The sequence below is a fragment of the Aulostomus chinensis genome, chromosome 1, assembly GCF_037954235.1.
Source record: "Aulostomus chinensis isolate RoL2024-O1b breed Wild chromosome 1, RoL_Achi_v1.0, whole genome shotgun sequence".
Lineage (NCBI taxonomy): Eukaryota > Metazoa > Chordata > Actinopteri > Syngnathiformes > Aulostomidae > Aulostomus > Aulostomus chinensis.
Genome location: NC_141320.1, coordinates 28,334,725 through 28,352,600, shown reverse-complemented (window position 1 = coordinate 28,352,600; position 17,876 = coordinate 28,334,725). Strand labels below are relative to the sequence as shown.

The 17,876-nt window shown below is 41.2% G+C and overlaps 1 non-coding gene across 1 annotated transcript; it reads right to left on the bottom strand.

The window, feature by feature from the left end:
• Window positions 1-9,292: 9,292 nt before the first annotated feature.
• trnaa-agc (transfer RNA alanine (anticodon AGC)) lies at window positions 9,293-9,364 on the bottom strand. The gene has a single exon. It is a non-coding gene; the product is annotated as a tRNA-Ala (tRNA).
• Window positions 9,365-17,876: the final 8,512 nt, after the last annotated feature.

The window sequence follows — 17,876 nt, the reverse complement described above, 5'->3', positions numbered from 1 at the left end:
TACATTATCTTTGCATTATTTTAAGGTTCGTAGAAACTCTTACTACATTACTGTCAGCATCACTTTGAGTTTATTAGCAACTATCACTAAATTACTGTTAGCATCATTTTGAGTGTATGAGCAATTCTCACGACATCACTTTAGCATTAAATTGAGTTCATTAGCAACTCTTACTAAATGACTGTCAGCATCACTTTGAGGTTTTTCGAAACTCTTACTACATTACTGTAAGCATCACTGAGTTTCTTAGCAACTATCACTACATTACTGTTAGCATAATCTTGAGTTCATTAGCAATTCTTCCGACATCACTGTCGCATTATTTTGAGGTTCGTAGCAATTCTTACTACATGACTGTCAGCATCACTTTGAGGTTATTCTAAACGTTCACTCCATTACTGTTTGCATCATTTTGAGTTCATTAGCAATTCTTACTAAATCACTGTCGCATCATTTTGAGATCATCAGCAATTCTTCTGACATCTGTGCCGCAATATTTTGAGTTTCGTAGCAACTCTTACTACATTATTTTTGCATTATTTTAAGGTTCCTAGCAACTCTTACTACATTACTGTCAGCATCACTTTGAGTTTATTAGCAACTATCACTACATTACTGTTAGCATCATTTTGAGTTTATGACCAATTCCCACGACATCACTGTAGCATTGAATTGAGTTCAATAGCAACTCTTACTAAATGACTGTCAGCATCACCTTTAGGTTTTTCGAAGCAACACTTACTACAGGACTGTCAGCATCACTTTGAGGTTACTCGAAACTTTCACTCCATATCTGTTAGCATCATTTTGAGTTCATTAGCAATTCTTACTACATCACTGTCGCATCATTTTGAGTTCATTAGCTATTCTTACGACTTCACTGTAGCATTATTTTGAGGTTTGTAGCAACTCTTACTACATGACTGTCAGCATCACTCTGAGGTAGTTCAAAACACTTACTACATTACTGTAAGCATCACTGAGTTTATTATCAACTATCACTACGTTACTGTTCGCATCATTTTGAGTTTAATAGTATTTCTTACGACATCACTATCAGCTTCATTTTTAGGTTATTAGAAACTTTCACTCCATTATTGTTAGCATCATTTTGAGTTCATTAGAAATTCATGCGACATCACTGTCACATTATTTTGCGGTTCGTAGCAACTCTTACTACATTATTGTTGCATTATTTTAAGGTTCGTACCAACTCTTACTACATTACTGTCATCATCACTGTTCGCATCATTTTGAGTTTAATCGCAGTTCTTATGACATCACTGTCAGCATCATTTTTAGGTTACTTGCAACTCCAACAGCATGACTGTCAGCATCACTTTGAGGTTATTCGAAACTTTCACTCCATTACTATTCGCATCATTTTGAGTACATTGGCAATTCTTACTACATCACTGTCGCATCATTTTGAGATCATTAGCAATTCTTCCGACATCACTGTCGCATTATTTTGAGGTTCGTAGCAACTCTTACTACATCACTGTAGCATTATTTTGAGGTTATTAATAACTCTAACTACATTACTTTCAGCATCATTTTTAGGTTACTCGCAACTCAAACCACATGACTGTCAGCATCACTTTGAGGTTATTCGAAACTTTCACTACATTACAGTTAGCATCATTTTGAGATCATTATCAATTCTTCTGACATCACTGTCGCATTATTTTGATATTCGTAGCAACTCTTACTACATTACTGTCAGCATCACTTTGAGGTTGTTCGAAACATTTACTACATTACTGTCAGCATCACTGAGTTTATTAGCAACTATCACTACATTACTGTTAGCATCATTTTGAGGTTAATGGCAATTCTTCCGACATCACTGTCGCATTATTTTGAGGTTTGTAGCAACTCTTACTACATGACTGTCAGCATCACTTTGAGGTTGTTCGAAACAGTACATTACTGCAAGCATCACTGAGTTTATTAGTAACCATCACTACATGACTGTTAGCATCATTTTGAGTTCATTAGCAACACTTACTACATGACTGTCAGCATCACTCTGAGGTTTTTCGAAACACTTACTACATAACTGTAAGCTTCACTGAATTTATCAACTATCACTACGTCATTTTTAACATCATTTTGAGTTCATTAGCAATTCTTACTACATGACTGTCAGCATCATTTTGAGGTTCGTAGCAACTCTTACTGCATGACTGTCAGCATCACTTTGAGTTTATTAGCAACTATCACTACATTACTGTTAGCATCCTTTTGAGATGATAAGCAATTCTTACGACATCACTGTCGCATCATTTTGAGATCATTACCAATTCTTCTGACATCACTGTCACATTATTTTGATATTCGTAGCAACTCTTAATACGTTACTGTTGCATTATTTTATGGTTCGTAGCAACTCTAACCACATGACTGTCAGCATCACTTTGAGGTTGTTCGAAACACTTACTACATTACTTTCAGCATCACTGAGTTTATTAGCAACTCTCACTACATTACTGTTAGCATCATTTTGAGTTCATAAGCAATTCTTACGACTTCACTGTAGCATTATTTTGAGGTTTGTAGCAACTCTTACTACATCACTGTAGCATTATTTTGAGGTTTGTAGCAACTCTTACTACATGACTGTCAGCATCAGTTTGAGGTTGTTTGAAACACTTACTACATTACTGTAAGCATCACTGAGTTTTTTAGCAACTATCACTACGTTACTGTTAGCATCTTTTTGAGTTTAATAGCAGTTCTTAAGACATCACTGTCAGCATCATTTTTAGGTTACTTGCAACTCCAACAGCATGACTGTCAGCATCACTTTGAGGTTATTCGAAACTTTCACTCCATTATTATTCGCATCATTTTGAGTACATTAGCAATTCTTACTACATCACCGTCGCATCATTTTGAGATCATTAGCAATTCTTCCGACATCACTGTCGCATTATTTTGAGGTTCGTAGCAACTCTTACTACATCACTGTAGCATTATTTTGAGGTTATTAGCAACTCTTACTACATCACTGTCAGCATCATTTTTAGGTTACTCGCAACTCAAACCACATGACTGTCAGCATCACTTTGAGGTTATTCGAAACTTTCACTACATTACAGTTAGCATCATTTTCAGATAATTATCAATTCTTCTGACATCACTGTCGCAATATTTTGAGGTTCGTAGCAACTCTTACTACATCACTGTAGCATTATTTTGAGGTTTGTAGCAACTCTTACTACATGACTGTCAGCATCACTTTGAGGTTATTCGAAACTTTACTCCATTACTGTTGGCATCATTTTGAGTTAATTAGCAATATTTACTACATCACTGTCGCATCATTTTGGGATCATTAGCAATTCTTCCGACATCACTGTCGCATTATTTTAAGGTTCGTAGCAACTCTAACCACATGACTGTCAGCATCACTTTGAGGTTGTTTGAAACACTTACTGCATTACTGTAAGCATCACTGAGTTTATTCGCAACTCTCACTACATTACTGTTAGCATCATTTTGAGTTCATGAGCAATTCTTACGACATCACTGTAGCATTATTTTGAGGTTAGTAGCAACTCTTACTACATGACTGTCAGCATCACTTTGAGGTTGTTCGAAACACTGACTACATTACTGTAAGCATCACTGAGTTTTTTAGCAACTATCACTTCGTTACTGTTAGCATCGTTTTGAGTTTAATAGCAATTCTTACGACATCACTGTCAGCATCATTTTTAGGTTACTCGCAACTATAACCACATGACTGTCAGCATCACTTTGAGGTTATTCGAAACTTTCACTACATTAATGTTAGCATCATTTTGAGTTCATTAACAATTCTTACTACATCACTGTCGCATCATTTTGAGATCTTGAGCAATTCTTCTGACATCACTTTCGCATTTTTTGAGGTTCGTAGCAACTCTTACTACATTACTATTGCATTATTTTGAGTTTAGTAGCAACTCTTACTACATCACTGTCAGCATCACTTTGAGGTTGTTAGAAACACTTTCTACATTATTGTAAGCATCACTGAGTTCATTAGCAATTCTTACGACATCACTGTCGCATCATTTTGAGGTCATTCGCAATTCTTATGACATCACTGTAGCATCATTTTGAGATCATTACCAATTCTTCCGATGTCACTTTCGCATTATTTTGAGGTTCGTAGCAACCCTTACTACATGACTTTCAGCATCACTTTGAGGTTATTCGAAACTTTCACTCCATTACTGTTGGCATCATTTTGAGTTCATTAGCAATTTTTACTTGATCACTGTCGCATCATTTTGAGATCATTAGCAATTCTTAAGACATCACTGTCGCATTATTTTGAGGTTATTAGCAACTCTTACTATATTACTGTCAGCATCATTTTTAGGTTACTCGCAACTCTAACCGCATGAGTGTCAACATCACTTTTAGGTTATTCAAAACTTTCACTACATTACTGTTACCATCATTTTGAGTTCATTAGCAATTCTTCTGACATCACTGTCGCATTATTTTGATATTCGTAGCAACTCTTACTACATTATTGTTGCATTATTTTAAGGTTCGTACCAACTCTTACTACGTGACTGTCAGCATCACTTTGAGGTTGTTGTAAACACTTTCTACATTACTGTAAGCATCCCTGAGTTTATTAGCAACTCTCACTACATTACTTTTAGCCTCATTTTTAGTTCATTAGCTATTCTTACGACATCACTGTCGCATTATTTTGAGATTGGTATCAATTCTTACTACATCACTGTCGCATCATTTTGAGAGCTTTAGCAATTCTTCCGACATCACTGTCACATTATTTTGAGGTTCGTAGCAACTCTTACTACATGACTGTCAGCATCACTTTGAGGTTGTTCGAAACACTTACTACATTACTGTAAGCATCACTGAGTTTATTAGCAACTATCACTACATTACCGTCAGTACCATTTTGAGTTTATTCGCAAGTCTTAAGAATATCACTGTCACCTCATTTTGAGATCATTAGCAATTCTTCTGACATCACTGTCGCATTATTTTTAGGTTCGTAGCAACTCTTACCACATTACTGTGTCATTATTTTAAGGTTTGTTGCAACCCTCACTACATTACTATCAGCATCACTGAGTTTATTAGCAACTATCACTCCATTACTGTTAGCATCATTTTGAGTTTATTAGTAATTCTTACTACAGCACTGTCGCATCATTTTGAGATCATTAGCAATTCTTCCCACATCACTGTCGCATTTTTAGGTTTGTATCAACTCTTACTACATTACATTCAGCATCACTGAGTTTATTCGCAACTATTACTACATTACTGTGAGCATCATTTTGAGTTCATTAGCAATTCTTACTACATCACTGTAGCATCATTTGGAGATCATTAGCAATTCTTCCGACATCACTGTCGCATTATTTTGAGGTTAGTAGCAACTCTCACTACATGACTGTCGCATTATTTTGAGGTTCGTAGCAACTCTTACTACAATACTGTTGCATTATTTTAAGTTTAGTAGAAACTCTCACTACATCACTGTAGCATCATTTTGAGGTTTGTAGCAACTCTCACTACATCACTGTAGCGTAATTTTATCCTTGAGATTGGGGACCAATAATTTTATTTTCCATTTTTGGGACATGTACTGTACACAGACACACAGATTTATGAAAGTCACTTTCAGGTGCCTGAAATTCCTTTGGGGACTAAAGTCTAGAAAAGTAATTTGAACATTTGTGTGTACTTTGTTTTGTGATGATAAGATTTACACCGACCAAGTCAGCCATATTGGCACCACAATCCAATTGGCATGTCAATAAACATCACCCAATAAACCAAGGTCTTCTGTCTAAATGTATGTCACTGAAACATACTGTATTGTATTGCCTCACACTTACAGCATACAAGGATGCATGGCGTGGGTGGAACTGCCTGAATCTCTTCTGCAATGGAAGTTTGGTCAACCGTGTGGAACATTCCTGCACGATCCCCTTTGAGTGTGAAAGTAGCATCAACACAGCACCACGTGGTCCACCAGCAGCTTGGATTTCTGCTCCTTGTCTTGTAGTTCCACTTGACTTCTCCAAGGGAAGAGACTGCAAATAGTCAAGAACTCTGGGAAATTTGGTGGCTGTGGCCTCCTCAAATTCCACATTGATGTGGACACCAGTTCAAATTTTGAAGTGCAGTTATCAACTCTGCACTGAAGTTGTTTCGTTAAAGGATAAATGATTTCCATTGTCCAATGATTATTTTACATTCCAATCCTCTAAAGTGATGGAGTAATACTGTAAATATGTAGAAATTCTCTATTGTTCAAAGTACAGATTCTGTGTTTATACATTGTTGTAGTTTTTATACTTGGAGAAACCAGAATCTAACAGGAAATCACTGTAGAAAGTTGGCTCAGTTTCATAAAGTAACAACTAAATAGCTTCAATTGACAGTGATTGACCTTAAACTTGGCAATTTTAATCACTATGCTTGCTTTTCCACTGTCAAATGAACTTTTTAATGGGAAATTCCTGCTCATAGACTGGTTTGTTTCATACATGAACCAGTAAGAGCCCTGAACTTAGAGAAGAACCTGAAAGGTCCTTGTTCTTCATGTGTTTTTACGTGATGGGCCTTTTTTCCTGCAGTTTAATTCACATTTATCAACAATTAAAGGGCACCTAGAATGAAAATCATTGTTTTTGTGTTTTTGGTGTTTCTTCAACGTCCCCCAGCTGTGGGGAACACACACCAAGTGTGAGGCAGTGTCATAACCTCTGTTTGAAGGATCTCCCCTTTTTTGAATCGCCGTGGGAAAATGGACCAATGCGATTTTGGCTGAAGTGTTACGTCACAGTTCAGTCAGTGCCCCCCCCCCACTCACACACACCCCTTTGACATATTTCGGGGGGGGGGGGGGGGCGATTATGCGAGCGAGCCGAGTGAGTGCAGCGCTCTTGTGTCGCAACTGGAGCCTGCAGCAGCAGCACTGACTGAGCAGATTGATTGAAGGAATGGCCTCGATACAATTGACACCTTTGTTTTATCTGCGCTGTCTGTCGCTAGCTGGCCTGGCCTGGCTTGAGGGGGAAGGAATCTCGCCAGCCAGGCAGGCTACCAAGGGGCCAGGCCACCAGGAAAACTCCCAGTTGTCCCGACGGTCACCCCGCCGCTGCATATACGGCTGGATCTGCGAATGGGCCGTGGCTACTTGGTATCTTATCTTACGAATGTTGTTGTATGATATGGAATGTTGTCAATTGACAGTAGCCGTCACACTTAGCACTGGCGACAGTTAGCCGAGAAAGTGGGAGTACTTTCTTTTCAGTGACAGTGAGGGCAGCCAATCACCGAGTAGTAGTTAAATGAGGTTGCCAGATAAACAACTGCAACTGATCTCCGTCAACTCATGCACTTGCATAAATAATGAGGTTGAGGTTAATGAGGTTGAGGTTATTCCATGTAATTTTGTGGAACAGTTCATCACTGTAATTTGACGGTATTCGTCTGGAAACTCTGCTGCCAGACTTTTTACCGTTTTTTTATAGTTTTTTTTCTTGACAGTGTACACAGAGGTCTCGTGGTTGAGCCGGGGCACACAGAGTCCCGCCCCCACACAGCTGAGAAACGCAGCTCTGAGCAGCTGCCTCAGTCACACAGAAGATAGACGCGTTTCCTGGCTGGCGAGTGCAGACACAACTTCTCTGAGTGCAGGATTCACTTCTCTCATTGCTGTTTGTTCACTGTTGAGGTTTTATTCCTCCACCAACCTGCTTCTGTCTGGAAAGAAACAAATAACTGGAGTGCTGCACATCAACAGACGTGGAGTTTGGACACGGACGAATGAAGTTTGGCTTTTTGTTTCTTCCATCAGATCAGAGCTGATAGGAAAAACAATCAGGTGGTTTTATTAAACCAGCAGTGAGCTGGACTTCAGCCCAGGTCCTCAGTCCCACTGTCAGTTCACTTCAACATGGACGAACAAAATCCAACCCTCACCTGGCCTGGAAATCAATAACAATTACATAACAACTCCTTTATTTCTCTCCTGTTCAGGTCCAGTTGGACTCCATCCATCATCCATCGTCATCTTCCGCTTATTCCTTACTATTAAGGGTCGCGGGGGGGCTGGAGCCTATCCCAGCATCTACGGGCAAGAGGCGGGGTACACCCTGGACAGGTCGCCAGTCCCAGTTGGACTCATTCATCTCTATTTGTTAGGATTTCACTTCATGAGTTCAGAAGCATCTTCACATGAGATGCTGGTTCCTCAAATTGATTGATCGTTGAATTCTGTGTTTGATGTCTGAATTCTGTCTTTGATCTCTGGGTTCTGTGCATTGAATTCCTGCTCCAGTCTTTGATCTCTGACTGATTCTAAACTCATCAAAGGATCACATCAGCATCTTGGTCCAGACTCCAGATGGTGATTTTACCAAGTGCACCACAGTCCTTGTTGCTGTCTGCTGTTGGGTCACAGCAAAGTAAGGAAACAGCCTGACGGTCCTCAGGAGGAAATCCAACAACCTCCAAAGATGGAGGTGAATCTAGACCCTCTCATGTTGGCCATCCTTGATGAACTTGAGCGGTACTCTGGTGCAGGGATGAGGTCATGGAGCTGATCTGGGAGCAGTCCTGATGTTAAATGCTGTGATGAAGGACAGTGTGGAGGCAAAGTGGACAAAATGTGTCAACATCAAATAAAGTTGTAAACCTGTTTGAAGTCTTATTTTGTGTTTGATGGACATTTTTAAAATCACTAATGATTTTTTGACTGAACGTCCTGGATCCTGTGGTGCCTGATGAGGAGACAACTTGAGTACAGAGTTGGAGAAGAGGGTTTTTGGAGGGGAGATGATTTTTGCAGTGCTACAAGTCAATAAAATGTCATCATGTTTCAAAATGTCCTCACTAAGATGGTTATTAATTCCTCATTCTCAGCTGCTACAGCCTTTAAAGAAAACCTTTGACTGGTGGATCTAACAAAGATCAGATGTTGTCTCCTCTAGAACATCAACAGCTTCACGTCGTGGGCAGGACTCCTACCTGAGCAGGGAGACCCCAATGGATTTCTAGTCCTGATAGGGAGAGGGTCACGGAGTGGGGAACCTGATAGGGAGTGGGATGACCCGCCCATTGTGGGTGATTGACAGGGCAGGTTTGATCTATGTTTTCATTTTCAAAAGTAATTTTGAATATTTGTGGAAAGTTCGCCCAACTTGAACATGTAGAAGATGTCTTCTGATAGTGAATCGACTGTTGTCACATTTAAGGATCACTTTAGCTGACAAGATGAAGGCTACAAAGGACCAGCTGGAGATGCCAGGGATTGAACCCAGGGCCTCATACATGCTCAGCATGCGCTCTACCACTGAGCTACACCCCCTCTGGTAGAGTCACTGTTTAACTGATGCAGGAACACAAACACAGACACAACATTTATTTTCTTCATTTTAGGGATGTCTGTGTAGGTTCTCATTCATCCAGGTCATCGTAGATCGAAGCGAAGTAAAATCTGGTCAAGTGGACGTAAGTTTATCTTGAAGACGTTTCACCTCTCATCCGAGAAGCTTCTTCAGTTCTAGTGGAGAGTGTGGAAACTCCAGCTTATAAACCTATGTGGGAGTGGTCAGTGCTAATGTGGTGGAAACGACCCTCCCGAGACTCACCTGGCCTCCCCAAACGACAGACGTTGTGCGGTGTCAGGGAGTTTCAGGGGTGGTCGTTAGGGAGTTTCACCGACCACTCAGATGCTAATGGACTGTGCTGGCAGCAGCAACTCAGTCGCGTTTTAAGGTCTCATATGTGTGAATGTCACTGAGAAGAGAACTGATCTTGTCCTGGTAGTCAGTTGTGTCAAGGACCACCATGCATCTTCCTTTGTCAGCCGGAGGGATGGTGATGTTCTCATCTTTGCTCAGTGCATTCAAGGCCTTCCTTTCCTGGACCGAGAGGTTGGCAGAGGGGACCTTCGCTTCGGAGAGGGCCGCTGTGGCCTTGAGTCGTAGTTCATCTGCTTTTGTGGTGGAGAGGTTGTTCTTCTTGATGGCGGATTCTGTGGCAGTGATGAGGTCCACCGTCGGGAGATGTTTCGGGGTGACAGCAAAGTTCATTCCTTTGGCAAGGACGCGTTTCTCAGGACTGGTGAGCTCCCTGTTGGATAAGTTCCTTATCCACCTGTCCTGTGAGTCCGCTGGGGTTGGGCCTTCTGCTTCTCGTTCCCGGTCGAGGCGAGACTGGAGGCGAGCGAATGTCCTTTTCTGCCTCTCCTTGCTCTTCTGATGTTGAGATAGTTGGGCTGTCCCAACGAAGGAGGTGACCTTGTCCAAGATGGCGGGTGGCAAAAATGGCGATAACTCTTGATTAAGGTGATCTAGCTTGGTCTTTAGTCCCTCAATGGTGAAATGGACCTGTCTCACTCTCTCGTTGAGAAGCTGATTTTGTGCCCGTTCCAAAATCTTGCTGGCCCTGTGGCCCCTCACGGTGGATCCTAGTAGTAGGCTAGTGGGAATGAGGTTGTGTTGGCTGCATCGGAGGTTGGAACGTAGATGGTTCCTGTAGTCTGCGATTTTCCTTGCAGTCCTTTCGCATTCCCGCACCACACTAAGGATGTCCTTCCCATAGTGTTCGGCAAGATGTCTGTGTAGGTTCTCATTCATCCAGGTCATCGTAGATCGAAGCGAAGTAAAATCTGGTCAACTGGACGTAACTGAGCCTGTGATCTCAAAGGCTCTGTGATCTCTGTCATTTCACTGTGATGTCAGCCCTCACAGTCTGAAGGCGTGTTCACATCAATCGTGACACAAATTTTCGTGCAACAAGTTCACATGTAAAGTCCATGTAGAGAGCTGAACTGGTGTGTGTACTCGCCGGCAACGTGAGTGACGCGTATTCATGCATTTGAAAGTATTCAACTTTTGTGACAAATTCTCATGACAAGGAGTCCAGAGAGCCTGTCAGCGTTGAGATTCCCCTGGCGTCAGGGAAGTCATGTCAACGGTCCTGGAGCCTGGAGTTGGTGTTGGACCTTGATATCCTGGCACCGATCCTCACAAACAGGTCATCGAACAGGAACCTCGTCAGCCTGAAGTATCGCTGGAAACGGCCGTCGTCCAGGCGCAGTTCTTGGAGAAAGAGAGTTAAGAAGTTTAGAGGTCCAAGAAGCTTCTTCAGTTCAAAACTTGCCTTTAACCTTCAGTCTAACGCTGTTCCAGCATTGGATGAAAGAGACTGGTGCTCTCATCTTCTTCAACATTGACTTGTTCTACCAGGACAAGAGAATCTGAGCTTGGATGTCATTTAGCAGTCAAAGGCTTGTTAAACTGGTCAACATCAGCTGGTGTTCACTCTGATGATGTAGCGATGGTCTGGATTCTTCCTTCTGGAGCACCAAGCTGCTGGGAAGAAGCCTGATGATGTCAGAGTTGTGTTCAGTGGCTCCTGCTGGGTCCACCACCTACTGAATTGGATGATAAAATGCATTTGTTGGACTTTTGGTTTTTGGTGACAGCGCCACCTATCGAATTAGATTATAGCAAAATACTACTTTCTAACTGTAGTATTAAAGGTTTATTCCACCAAAATACTACTTCCTGTCCTTTAATTTCTAACTACTGTATAAAAGGTTTATTCCAATTCCTCCAAAATACTTTATAATTTATAGTTTTAAAGGTTCATTCCACCAAAATACTTTATAATTTATAGTTTTAAAGGTTCATTCTACCAAAATACTTTCTAATTTATAGTTTTAAAGGTTCATTCCACCAAAATACTTTCTAATTTATAGTTTTAAAGGTTCGTTCCACCAAAATACTTTCTAATTTATAGTTTTAAAGGTTCGTTCCACCAAAATACTGCTTTCTGTCCAACTTCTCAGTTTTAAAGGTTCCTTCAGTTGAGGGCTCCTGGTTCTGTGTGAGGGGTTGAGGGTCGATATGGGATGATGAGGAAGATTTCATGTCACGATGGTCCTGCTAAAGTAACTGTGAGTCATGACATCAAACAATGTCATCAAAATACGCTTGAACTCTTAAAATGGCAATAAAATCTACTGGAATCATTTTAGCACAAACACTTTTATTGTGTTTTTGTGAGCATCATTTTTCAAACATTATAACATAAACTTTAAAAAGGGTCCATTCACTAACACTCTTACTTGAAGGTAGTCACTGATGTCAGTAAATAGCTGATAAAGATTTGTGTTCATGTTTTAATTCTCTACTCTGACCTGTGCTGAGACACTGGACCAGAGAGGAAGACCTGCTCAGCCTCCTGCATGGACCAGTTCTGCAGCTCAGTGATGACGACGAGGGATTCAGCATTGAGTTCATTTTAAACTTTTTGGAGGAAACAACTGTAAATTAACCAGCAGTTACTGGTGATGCTTCACAGTTTCCAAGCTCAAACGGCCTCCTGCTTGTTGGACTCACAATTTCCAAAAAATGTAGACATCAAAAGTCAAATCATGTTTTTGTTTGGTTTTGTGTTGTTTTGTTTTTTACTGGAGGAAAACTTCAAATTGTGATGATGTGTCTGACTTAGAAACTGAACCCCCAAAAATCAAAAAGTCTCCTTCTTCTGTGCCGTGATCTCTGAGCTGATCATGATTGATCTCATCAATAATCCTTGGCAGCCGACCAGTCACACACAGCCCCCCCACACACACACACACACTGAGACATGCAGCAGCTCACAGTAACTGCCTCAGTCACACAGCAGATAGACTCCTTTCTATAACAAGATAAGCAGTAGAAATGGATGGAAGTGATGATGAACTGATGAACAGGTGATTTGTCCAAAAGTCAACATCAGATTCATTTCCAATCTGTGGAAGCAGTTTCATCTTGAGGTTCCAGGTAAGAACAGCCAGCTGTGGGCTGACACACATCTCTTCAGGAGCACTTCTATGCTCCAAACTTGCCAGGTTGAATTGTGTCTCTATTCTGAGGGCAGCAGGAGGACGGAGGAGTGAGGACACACACATTTGGAACTGAGAGCAGCTGTGTGTGGGATGTCCCCAGCAAAGATAAAACCAGCTCCTTCATGCTGGCTATGAAGGCTCACAGTCACACTGACGCAGCTACAAATACTTTGATATGCAACAGACTGGTTTCTCTTCTGGTAGTTTGTTATCAACTGTTGTCACATTTAAGGATCAATTTAGCTGATAAGATGAAGGCTACACAGGACCAGCTGGAGATGCCGGAGATTGAACCCGGGGCCTCACACATGCAAAGCATGCCCTCTACCACTGAGCTACACCCCCTCTGTCAGAGTCACTGTTTAACTGATGCAGCAACACAAATGTAGAAACAACATTTTTTAATTATTATTCTTAATTTTAGGGATAAAAAGGAAGTCAGCCTGTGATCTCAAAGGCTCTGTGATCTCAGTAGTTTCACTGTGATGTCAGCCCACACAACCTTAGACCACAGAGGCAAGTCAGGCTCCAGGAAGCTGAGGCTGCTCCGTTCTCAGTCCAGTCCAGAGTGAAGGTTTTCCTCTCAGAAGCTTTCCAATCCAGCCCAGATCCTCTCTGACTAGCAGGAGTCTTTGACCAGGAAATGAGAATTATATTGAACGTCTGCTCATCCTCAGAATGAAGTAAAAGTATTTGTGTTCCTAAAATAATCTCCAGATGCTAAGATCAATTATTAACATTGATTGACAGCTCTAAACTGAGCCATCATCACTATACAGTTGCAACTGAAATATTTAGAAATATTTCAAGGAAGCAGCAGGCCCTCATCCGCCCCGGTCCACCCGACTGTGTCCCCTGAGACAGATGACAGCTCACTTCTGGCAGAGGCAGTTAGGTTGAGGACCGTTGCTGATGTCATCAACTGATGTCTCCATCACAAAAGGTGACAGACAGGATGGTCATGGACATAAAACAGAGGCCGAAGAATGAGAAAGAATGGTTGTCCTGACTGAAGTTTAGCTTGAGCTTTTTAATTTGTTACTAAAGGAAGTATTGGTACAAGTAAAGGCAGGCGAACTTTCCACAAATATTCAGAATTAACTTTGACAACCAAAACATGAACCAAGACGACAAAATAGTGAACATGAAAAAGGAACCAGTCCCACCTTCTTGTGTGTTCCTGCTGAAGTAAATGTTTATGAAGATTTGTTGTGTTCTTTTTCCAAAGGTCCAGCCAGCATTGCAGGTCTCAGGAGGAGGAGCCACTTCAGCAGGATCTGTGGGACAAATCCCCCCATGGTGAGACCTGTCCAGCTCCCTGCAGCTCTGCAAGTGTTACCAACTCTTCATTCCAGCTGTTTGGTTGAATCCCATTTTTTCACCTTTGAACCTTTTGAACACTGATGAGGAGGTGAGGCTGGAGGCAAAACCACAACCTCACGTCATCTCACAGGATGAACCAAAATGCTAGACACTTCCTGTCACTGCTCCAGCACCACCTGTCTCCCCTCCATGTCTTTACCATCTGTGCAGCTTCCTGCTGTCCCTGGACCCTCACAGGTGATCGCTCCACCTGGAGCCTCACAGATGGGTTCTAACCTCCCAATACCTGCAGCCCAGCCTCGACCCACTCAGACACAGTCACCCGTTCAAGCTGGGCCTGGTACCACACTCCAGTACAGACAGAGAGAAAGAAGACACACGGGATCCTTTGAAGAAAATGTAATAAAGACAGGAAGCCCCATCACATTGTCAGTGTTTCAGTGACTAGTGACTTCAGTGTCTATACTATAGACAATGACTCAAGAACACATTGTCTATACTATAGACAATGTGTTCTTGAGTCATTGTCTATACTAATGACAATGACTCAAGAACACAGGACTCTGTGGTCTCAGCTTGAGATGCAGAGGGTCCACCAAGACCACCAGACACCTCAGCCTCCTAAAACCAGTGCACCCCCAGGATCCTGCCCCCCTCTGCTCCAACTCAGCCCTCCATTCATAACTGACTTTGTCTCAGTCTCTTCACAATGCCAGTCACTGAAACACTGACAATGTGATGGGGCTTCCTGTCTTTAATGCATTTTCTTCAAAGGATCCCGTGTGTCTTCTTTCTCTCTGTCTGTACAGCAGTGTGGTACCAGGCCCAGCTTGAATGGGTGACTGTGTCTGAGTGGGTCAAGGATGGGTTTGGGCGCTCTCACCGCCGCGGCCTGGGTTCGATTCCCGGTCAGGGAATGAGTTATTTAGAGGTTGAGGGAGAGGTGATCAGGTGGTCCACATGATGGTGGAGGTGATGAACTGTGAATCCATCATGGCTCCACTCTCACCCCCATTGTAGTGTTCTTGGTTCACTCTGCCATGGCCCCATGTTGAAGGGTGACTGTCTCATTCAGGTTCAACCCTTAGTTAGACTCTATTAAGTCACTGACTCCTGCAAGGACAAACTCTGTAATCCTCCTTAGTAGCTTTGGCTCCTTGCAGCACAGAAAGTCCATTCACTGATGTAGGAACTGGAAAACTTAGAGCTCCGTTCCTTCCTCCATTGAGCAGAACAAACACAGAAAAGAGAGCAGTTCCTCCTACAGTTCTCAGAAAGTCTGAGGGCACCAAAGAAAGGAGGGAAATGCAATCAATGTTGAATTATTTTACATTTCTTATATTTGATCAAAGATAGAACTTAATAAGCGTCCGTGGGAATTGTTGGGTGTAAATTCATTTAGGGAGTGTTGAACTGGACCTGTTCTTCTTGGAAAGTGTAACTTTTGTTGTTATTTGGTGCTTTACAGGGTGATGACTTGACTTCATTGCAGCTTTGACCTGAGCAGGTGTTCATCCACATCTCAGTAACAGGGGACACTTTATCACAGCAGTGGACAAACATCAGCATTCATCACCCAGCAGCTCCTCTGATCAACAGAACAAGCTGAAGTATTCTGAGAAGGAGGGCATGGATCCCTCTACCTCTCACATGCTAAGCTAGCGCTCTACCATTGGAGCTAAGTCCCCTTTTGAGCTTCCATTTGAGTTTTCTGTTCCCATCTCAATGGTAACGGTCAGTTTTACAGTCATGTAGTGAGTTGCTAAAAACCTCAAAATGATGCTTACATTTTTGTTGTGACAGTTGCTATGAAATTAAAAATGATACGACAGTGATGTAGTGAGAGTTGCTACTAACCTAAGAAATGATGCTACAGTGATGTAGTGAGAGTTGCTGCTAACCTGAAAATGATGCTAAAGTGATGTAATGAGAGTTGCTACGAAGCTAAGAAATGATGCTACAGTGATGAAGTGAGAGTTGCTACTAACCTCAAAATGATGCTAAAGTGATGTAATGAGAGTTGCTTCTAACCTAAGAAATGATGCTACAGTGATGTAATGAGAGTTGCTACTATGCTAAAAAAGGATGCTGACACGAATGTAGTGAGAGTTGCTTAAAACCTTAAAATAATGCTGACAGTCATGTAGTGAGAGTTGCTACTATCCTCAGAATGATGCTACAGTGATGTAGTAAGAGTTGCAAAAAATCTCAAAATGATGCTACAGTGATGTAGTAAGAGTTGCTACTAACCTGAAAATGATGCTGTCAGTAATGTAGTGAGAGTTGCTACGAACCTCAAAATTATGCTACAGTACTGTAGTAAGAGTTGCTAAAAATCTCAAATTGATGCTACAGTGATGTAGTAAGAGTTGCTACGAACCTCAAAATGATGCTCCAGTGATGTGGTGAGAGTTTCTTAAAATCTCAAAATGATGCGACAGTGATGTAGTGAGAGTTGATACTAATCTCAAAATGATGCTGACAGTAATGTGGTTAGAGTTGCGAGTAACCTTACAGTAATGTAGTAAGTGTTTCGAACAACCTCAAAGTGATGCTGACAGTCATGTATTAAGAGTTGCTCCGAACCTTAAAATAAGGCAACAGTAATGTAGTAAGAGTTGCTACGAATATAAAAATAATGCGACAGTGATGTCAGAAGAATTGCTAGTAAACTCAAAATGATGCTAACAGTAATGTCATGATAGTTGCTATAAACTCAGAGTGATGCTGACAGTAATGTAGTAAGAGTTGATACTTACCTCCAAATTATGCAATAGTAATGTAGTAAGAGTTGCTACGAACCTCCAAATAATGCAACAGTGATGTCGGAAGAATTGCTAATGATCTCAAAATGATGCGACAGTGACGTAGTAATAATTGAAATGAACTCAAAATGATGCTAACTGTAATGTAGTGAAAGTTTCGAATAACCTCAAAGTGATGCTTACAGTAATGTAGTAAGAGCTGCTACGAACCTAAAAATAAAGTGACAGTGATGTCAGAAGAATTGCTAATGAACTCAAAATGATGCTAACAGTAATGTAGTGATAGTTGCTAATAAACTTAAAGTGATGATGACAGTAATCTAGTAAGTGTTTCGAACAAACTCAAAGTGATGCTGACAGTAATGTAGTAAGAGTTGTTACGAACCTCAAAATAATGCGACAGTGATGTCGGAAGAATTGCTAATGATCTCAAAATGATGCGACAGTGATGTAGTAAGAATTGCTAATGAACTCAAAAAGATGCTAATAGTAATGTAGTGATAGTTGCTAATAAACTCAGTGATGCTTACAGCAATGTAGTAAGAGTTTCGAACAACCTCACAGTGATGCTGACATTCATGTAGTAAGAGTTCCTACTGACCTCAAAACAATGCAATAGTAATGTAGTAAGAGTTGCTACAAACCTCCAAATAATGCGACAGTGATGTCCGAAGAATTGCTAATTATCTCAAAACGATGCGACAGTGATGTAGTAAGAATTGGTAATGATCTCAAAATGATGCTACAGTGATGGAGTAAGAATTGCTAATGAACTCAAAATGATGCGACAGTGATGGAGTAAGAATTGCTAATGAACTCAAAATGATGCTAACAGTAATGGAGTGAAAGTTTCGAATAACCTCAAAATGATGCTGACAGTCATGCAGTAA